The sequence below is a fragment of the Cebus imitator genome, unplaced genomic scaffold (assembly GCF_001604975.1).
Source record: "Cebus imitator isolate Cc_AM_T3 unplaced genomic scaffold, Cebus_imitator-1.0 Scaffold414, whole genome shotgun sequence".
Taxonomy (NCBI): Eukaryota; Metazoa; Chordata; class Mammalia; order Primates; family Cebidae; genus Cebus; species Cebus imitator.
The window spans coordinates 357484-365698 of record NW_016107729.1 but is presented as its reverse complement, the minus strand read 5'-3'; the positions used below and the strand labels follow the sequence as shown (position 1 = coordinate 365698).

The 8215-nt window shown below is 31.1% G+C and overlaps 1 protein-coding gene across 4 annotated transcripts in view; it reads right to left on the bottom strand.

Moving 5' to 3' along the window:
* Positions 1–1041: 1041 nt before the first annotated feature.
* Positions 1042–8215, bottom strand: part of CPSF6 (cleavage and polyadenylation specific factor 6) — a 31759-nt gene continuing 24585 nt past the window's right edge. For all 4 annotated transcript variants that reach the window (XM_017509274.2, XM_017509275.2, XM_017509276.2 and 1 more), the window contains one exon: positions 1042–3405. The gene's annotated coding sequence lies outside the window, so the exon portion shown is untranslated. The remainder of the gene's footprint in view (positions 3406–8215) is intronic.

Here is an 8215-nt window from a genome sequence, read left to right as displayed (position 1 = left end):
CCCCACACACAGTAAGAACAGAAAAATAGAATGCTTTGCTACAAAAATCTCACTAATATATTTTAGCACAAAAATGTCTAACATACACAGTGGATAAGCGTGCATTTAAGTACATACAACTGGAGGAAACATTTACAGAGGGCTATGGGATGCAAGTGAATTTAATGAGTAAAATTTAAAAACCAGTTATCTGTAAAACAGTGAGAATCTCAATACTATATTCTCAGTAAAGAATTAGAACATAAACTTCCTCTTAAAATAACTTAAGCTGAAGCTTAAAACACAAAATTGGAGCCATTTTAGAAAATACAGAAAATGAAATGATCATTCAGGTATGAAAACCAAAATGTTGAGAGCACTCCAACATAAGTCTTGTAATAGCATCTCATTGTATAAAACAGTATGTATTTAGATTGGCACATTTAAATACATAAGGGAAAGAGAAAGTCTTTACCCTTTGAACAATTTTCCCCTTTCACTATAAAATATTATACAACATTCATTAAAACCTCCATGTTTATTTTAATAACTGACCTGAAACTAGTAAAAAATAAAGCAATATTCTCCACAGGAGAATTAAATGAAAATAGTATCTTAAGCTGCAAGTTATCTGTATATTCCAAATTGTCGTTAACTGCTTAAGAACATTCTAGGTAAAGGACCATTAAATGGGCTAAACTATGATCAAAAGCCACTGCACCTTACTCCAAACCTTATGAAAACTGACAAAATAAAATACGCATCTGCAAATTTACACTGGTATATGCTTTCCACAACATAGTTTCTTTAACCAAAAGCAGCACTTTCAATCCAAAGTGTCGCTTGAGAAGCAGTACCATTCAGGTACTCTATCACTCATCTGTAACTTTACTACTGGCTGAAAGGAATGTGACTGTATAGCACTAATAAATGCTATGTTTTAAAAATTCAACTTGTGTTCATATCCACTACAGTTATTAACTAAGGAAAAAATAAAAAGGTCTCTGAGACACTTTTTTTGGTGTCTATGCAAGGATTTCTCTCTTTGGATTGTTTTTACACATTAAAAAAAAAAAAAAAAAAAAAAGGAAGAGTTTTTAAATAACATCAGCCCATAAACAACTGAAGTGGGTATGAAGAACAAAACAAGGCTTGCAATTTTCACCTTTACTGCTATACATTCATGTGTTATCAGGTAGAGAAGGACTTTGCAAAATTACTTGGTCAAACCAAGAAGTTACTTCCTTCTGACAACACTTAAACATCATGGATAAGCAGCAAACAAATCTAGTACACTCACATTGTCTGCAACAAAAGTCATGTAATGAGATCAGCCAAGCAGGGAGAAGAGTGATATAGAAGGAACAATTAAAAGGTTGCACTGATAAAAAATGAAAAGGTAAATAAAGGATTTCATTAGTATAAAATTTCCAGTTTCATTTCAAGTACAGTTAGATTTTTCTGATTCCATTTTTAAACTGTTCAAAGAAAAGTTTATTCTCATGGACATTTTACTTACCTTTTAAGCTATTAACTAATTTCTCTTGTAATAATTATATGTCCATACTTCTTCACATTAGAGCATTGTAGTTAAAATATTAAGAAGCCAAGAAATGACAAAAACTAACTATATACAGAAAACATGAAAATTTTGATACAAATCTAAAATAATGTCAAAAAAGCAACTGCATTTTCAACAAAACGCTTAAAAAATCATTTCTGAAAGCAAACAGTTCTGATAAACATCAATGATCCCATGCACAGATATTTCAAACACAAAATATTTTAAAATAAAACTGGCAGTGATATGGGTAATTCAAAACAGCTAATTTTGTTGGAAGTGGTTTGATAGCAGACAAGACAAAACTGAAGAACAGCTGTGGAAATTTCTGGAGGGTTTCTACAGTTGCACATAACACAGTATCTAGGATATTTTAATACTTTAAGCATTGTCCTAGAATTTGGGTATACTTTAACAACGAATGTCTATTAACAAAAGATCTCTCAAAGATAATCAGATCTTAAAATATTAACTTGCTCAAGAATTTTAACTCAAATTTCTGAAGTAGTGATTTCAAATTACATTCCCATAAAAACACTTAATCAAGTTGACACCCCGCCTCCGCCAATTTTGCAACCAAGAACACATACTAGCCAGGTGCTTTTAAAGAGGGCCTATTATGTAAGGCAGGTTTGAAAAAAAATCTTTGATTAACTAAGTAACTATATAGTATGAATCAATAGGTTGCAGGAATATACACAAAATTCCTTAAACTGTGCAGACACAGTATACCTGTCATTTCCCATTACAAATACTGGAGAATACAACCTAATGTTAATGAACATCACATTCTTCAAAAATGTGTACCAATTGGAAAATAAAACGAAACCACTCTTTACTCACATTTATCTGCTGCGGGGCTGTATTTACATTGCCTATGGCTTAAAAAATAAACCATAAGGACACTCAATAGAAAAACAGCAAATAATTGCAGCATCAAATCAGAATTGTCAAAATTTCCTCAATGTTAGCGGTTCACAATTAAGTGTTTCGGTACATCTGTGTTGTAATTAATCTGCATTACATATCAAATATGTATGGGTTTTTACTTAAATGTTTAAAAACCTCCATTTTTTGACCCCTTACACATTGACTGGATTGCTATGTCCATCAAATTTCAATTTTTACAAGTTTACATACCATTCAGCAAAGTCACAAGCTAACTAGGTAAAAACAGCTAGAAAAGCAGAATATAGAAATAGTAAATATCCATGTAATCACCTATTCTAATATCAAAATCAAGGGCAAAAGACACTTAATTACTGTGTTTAATTCACTGAACACAAGATTAGATTGATGCATATCCAAAAACGCTATTGCAATGCTTTAAAGGACAGTAAAAATGTCATAGTAACATTATCTTTAGGTATTGCTGAACACAAGACTTTCCCTGAGGTGTAAACATCAAATAACTTGAACAGCTTTACACATCAGCCCCATTGAACAGTTTATTACAACACTACATCTATTGTAATCAAAGTGGTGCTGTTTACAGACATTATCATATGAACATTTTTAACAAGAACAAACTACTATAAAAACAAGCATTTACTTGACTTTTTTTTTTCCAATTGCTTGCACATTATAATGGCCAAATGTATATAACCAGTAATAAAGTTGCAAAAGCTATAACTTTTTAAATCACACAGGTTTCCTTCAAATAAAACAGTTAAGCAACATAAAAAATAAAAGTAGAGCTACTGGTTACCATTTATGCAGATTTGCTTTATTCAGATCTATTCCTGTTCATTTTATCCATGAATCCTTACAGGTTCAGTTCAATCACAAGAAGCAAACTGCTGGACAAGCGTCATTTTTCCCCCATGAAGACTGTTTTGTCTTGGAAGGTGATCCTCTTCCTTCAGCTGTAATGTGTCAAAATTTGTGATGTAGATTTTGCTATTCCCCAAAATACACAGAAAAATGCTGGCTTAACTATACATATACAAGTCGTGCATCTATTTCACTGTTATGTTTTCTAACACAAAATAAGAATTAACTGAAACAGTAGCTGCCTTGGTGTGGTGAAATGTTCCAATTTATCTGATGATTAAACTGACATCTTCTGATTTCATTCTTCTTAGATATTACTGCCTTATAAATTTAATGACTGAGGCAGAAATGAAAATATAGCAGCTACTGTTTCTGTGATGATGGAAACATTCATAAGTCATTTTCTAAAATATGCAAACTACAAAAATAAACAGAAAATGCTTGGATGATTTTAATGTAAATATTTTTCATTCACCCACATATCAAGTCTATAAACTCATTTAACAATTAAATGCTGAACTAAATATAAAATGCAAAATTATTTTACAAATTAATTGTATTTATTTGACAGCATACAGGAACTTCCGCAATTATTATAAATCAAATGGTGTTCCATGTTACAAAATTTATAAATAAGATTTAGAGTATGAACATTTAAATCAATGACATTCACGTACATATCTTTAGACGTAATACAAATTTAAAACATTTACTTTACTTTTACCCTATTCCACCTATGTAGAAATACCTAACGTAGTATCATAAACTAACCAAAAACAAGCTAAGTGGGAATCTACAATGTAAAGTTCATTTAAAACTCACATAAAAGAAAAAAAAAAGTTGATAATCTAAAATTTCAAGCATACATATATATGCAAACTTCAGATAGAGAGGTTCACAAGGAACATTCAGTTAACTTGGATATAAGTAATCATTGAAACTCTAAGGTAATTTATGTATAAATTACAAGAAACCACTTCAGTAATAAAGTGATTTAAGAGTCAAGAGGGCACAAATTTCTTTAAAAAAATTTTTTTCAGTTTGAACATGTTCATAGGGCACAATGTTTAGTGATATTTTGCCATAAAAATAACTGAAAAATACTTTTTGCTCTGCAATTAAGAGTTATTTCTGCCACTGCTATAAATTTTTCTTTTGTCTTTGCCTCCCCAACTGGGTTGTAAGTATCTTAAGAGCATCAGTACATACATGCATTCACACTACCTAGCAGTAGTAACTTAACATTTAAAAATTGCAAAAGAAAAAAAATATATGTTACAATTGGGACTTTTTCTTTTATATACGTAATTTCTATATGCCTGTTATTTTTCAGGTTAACTTCGGCCACTGCTAATGTTATCTTTTATTGCATCTTCACCTTATGTTGATGCTATTTAACGAAATTATCTAATAGAAAAAAATCTAAAATGGCAGCTTTCAAATGTTTTATTGTCTACAATGTACTTTTAAAAAACTGGTTTATGTATTAAAGAGAAACAAGGCATATATATTCTAATCTGAAATAATAATTACTGGGAAATTAATAAATCTAACTGCGAAAGAATGCTATCTCCCTAAATTTTCTGTTGCACTGGAAGGTATGAAAGAGATCAGGTCATTAAGAGGGAAAAAACTATTTAAAGTCATAGTGAGCAAAACAAAAACATTCAACTCTCTTCCATAAAACAGATCACATATAATGCATCTTCATATCATTATCACTCCAGTGGAAAATTATACTTTTTGATACAGAGTCTTGCTCTGTCACCAGGCTAGAGTGCAGTGGCGTGATCTCAGCTCACTGCAAACTCCGACTCCTCAGTTCAAGTGATTCCTCTGCCTCAGCCTCCCAAGTAGCGGGGACTACAGGTGTGCACCATCACACCCAGCTAATTTTTTGCATTTTGAAACTCTGTAGAGACAGGGTTTCACCATGTTGGCCAGAGTCGTCTTGAACTTCTGACCTCAGGTGACCCGCCCATCTCGGCCTCCCAAAGTGCTGGGATTACAGGCATGAGCCACTGCGCCCCGTTATACTGTTTTTATATAGAGAATCCTGTTGCAACACAGATATTTTTCCAGGACTAATGAACTCCTCTTTTGTCTGATTATACTTTATAGATGGATCTTTACTACTAATAAATCTAATTTGTATCATACATACATAAAATATGGGGGATAGTCTAGCAGTTTTTATTTCTATTTCTAAACACTTTACATTTATGCACTTGGAAATACAAATTTTACAGTTTTAAACGAAAGTGAATTTGAAGGCAACACAACCCATTTCCAATAATCCAATTCCACATTATACTCTCTCAAATGTCTAGGCAGACAACTACATCAACAAAGATATCAAAAAGAAGCTTCAAAGTGACAAATACATTCAATGACCATGTTTTCAATATATCATTTAGTAAAATCGTTAATGTCAAAGCCACACAATTACTTGCTTTAGCTATCAGTTATAAAAGACCTATGTAAACAGTTGATAAAATAACTAAGAAGATAAATGTAATCTACAGCCTTTTAAATAAAATCTGTAAACTAAAGTGAGCACTAAGTAAAATTTCAACACACAGAGAAGTACCTGCATTTTAAGATAATATATCAAGTCGTTATTAATAAATTATAATTGTTTCTGTTAGAAACTTATCTATGCACATTTGTTAGAATTAGTATTTTTAATTCATGGTAAATGCATCCTTTTAAGATTCAAATATATACCTGATAGGGCACTTTTATAGGTTTTCACATTAATATATTGAATTAAAAGGATTCTCATATAATTTTAGAGATGCACTATTGACTCAACGAAATAAAATTCACTTTTCTCTATCTGGTAATTTCTTCCTTAATGAGAGGAATGGAAATGAGGTGGGCAAGAGAAACAATTATCTACATAATACAAGTTAGCTCTAAAATCAAAATTCCTTCTTGTGTTGACTAGAACATATTACACAAAAACAATTCTATTTATTGTAGATATTTACAAGAAGTTCCTTGCTACCAAAATATTTCATATTTTCATCTTTCTACCTCTGGACATAGTACTTACCTCATTTTAACTAAAGCATTTTATTACTCTATCAAACACATAAATAATTGTTGCTCTTACAACCCACTAAAATAGTAGAAATAAACGTAATCACAAAGAAAAATGAGCTTTGTTCCCAAAAGATTTACAAAAATGAACATCTCAAAATAACCTGTTATTTATAATTCATGAAAAGTTAAAGCATGCTACCACAAAAGAAAAATTCATAAATTTGGATAGCATAAATGGCACCCTTACCCCCTTCTGGTTATTAGGTTTCTTTAAACGACGTTAACTAAATATTCATTCAAGACAGAATTTATTCAAAACAATCTATTTTACAAACTAAAACAATGGTAGTAAATTTAACACTGAGATGAAGGTGAGAGAGCGAGGTGACTCACACTGGCATTGAGTTTTTTTTTTAAACAGGGAACATTAATCATTTGTAAACAAAACTATATTCTTAAACCACAGTGAGCAAAACACACTATACATTCATTCAAGGGATCACTTCCTACTCCCTCTTGTAACTTCTATTAAGTCAGTTGTGCAGTGAGACAGATTTTGTAAATACTCAAAGCAAGGAAAATCAGAGCTAAAGCAATGAAAGCTAGCATATCCAGATGAAGCAGAGCAGTTAGGATACATGGGAAAACACAAGGAAACAGGGCTGGGAACTATAAGGCAGAGAACTCACATAATATAAGAGTTGCAGAAACAATTTAAAATCTTATTACAACCAGTATCATTCACCAGGTAATTAAGATAATTTAATTCTCACATAAGCCTCAAAGCAACGATAACAAGAAAATGAAACATCTTTAACACGTAAGAAAGAATTTTTTAAAATTCTTCTGGCTTTTTTTTTTTTTTCTCAAATTAACACAGTAAGTTGAATACACAATGCAAAGCATCCTAAAACCCGTGAAATAACAAAATCTAAGATCTTATGGTCAAGATATTTAAGGTAGGAAAAAAGTTGTAAGACAGGAAAGGCAAGTTATTGAATCCAGACCCCATACCCAATGCTTAAAAATTGTGTCAAAGTCATGGATAATGATTTGAGAATTGTAAAACCTCATAAAATAGGGAGAGGAAAAGCCTAAATAAAGAGTATTTAAAAAAAAAATTTGGTTTCAGTAAACAAAGAAAAGCTAAATTGTTAAAACAAATTTGCTGAATAGGGATGTTCCGAAGAAGTAACAAGAGGAATGCAACCTTTTAAGCAGCTCAACTATGAAACTAGAATTATTTCAGTAAGAAATGTACAATCTTAAAGCACTGAACTACTTTTATTTTGCTCAGAGTGGTCTGAGAATAGAGGCAGAAATTACAGAATATGAAGCACAATGTATTTACATACTGAAATTTACAATACTGGTATTTTCTCATTGAAATATTATCTATTTGAACTTAGATATTGAATACTTTTAGAAAAACCAATACATTTTAAAATGAGAGAATGCAATTAACGTTACCAACAGGTCAAACACAAAAAAAAATTAAGATGGGACAGACATTAACAGCTTGCCAAGATCATTAAGTTTCCATTTAAATTAAGAACTTGCCCTTTTATCCATTCATCATCACTTTAATAGATTACATTAGTATTTTATTTGTATACAGCCTTACTACTGACATTCACTTTAGCTTTCAACTCACTCATTCAATTTAGTCCATTTAAGATTTACATAAAAGCTCAAAAGGACTCATATTTTAAAACTTCTAAAAAGGTCAACAGACCTTATTATGATGGTGATCAAATTTGCAGATAGCTTTTGTTTTAAAAAGAGTTTTACTTGAATATATTTAATCCCATTCCCCACCCCTTTACTCATGTCTACATCCACAATAAATACTGT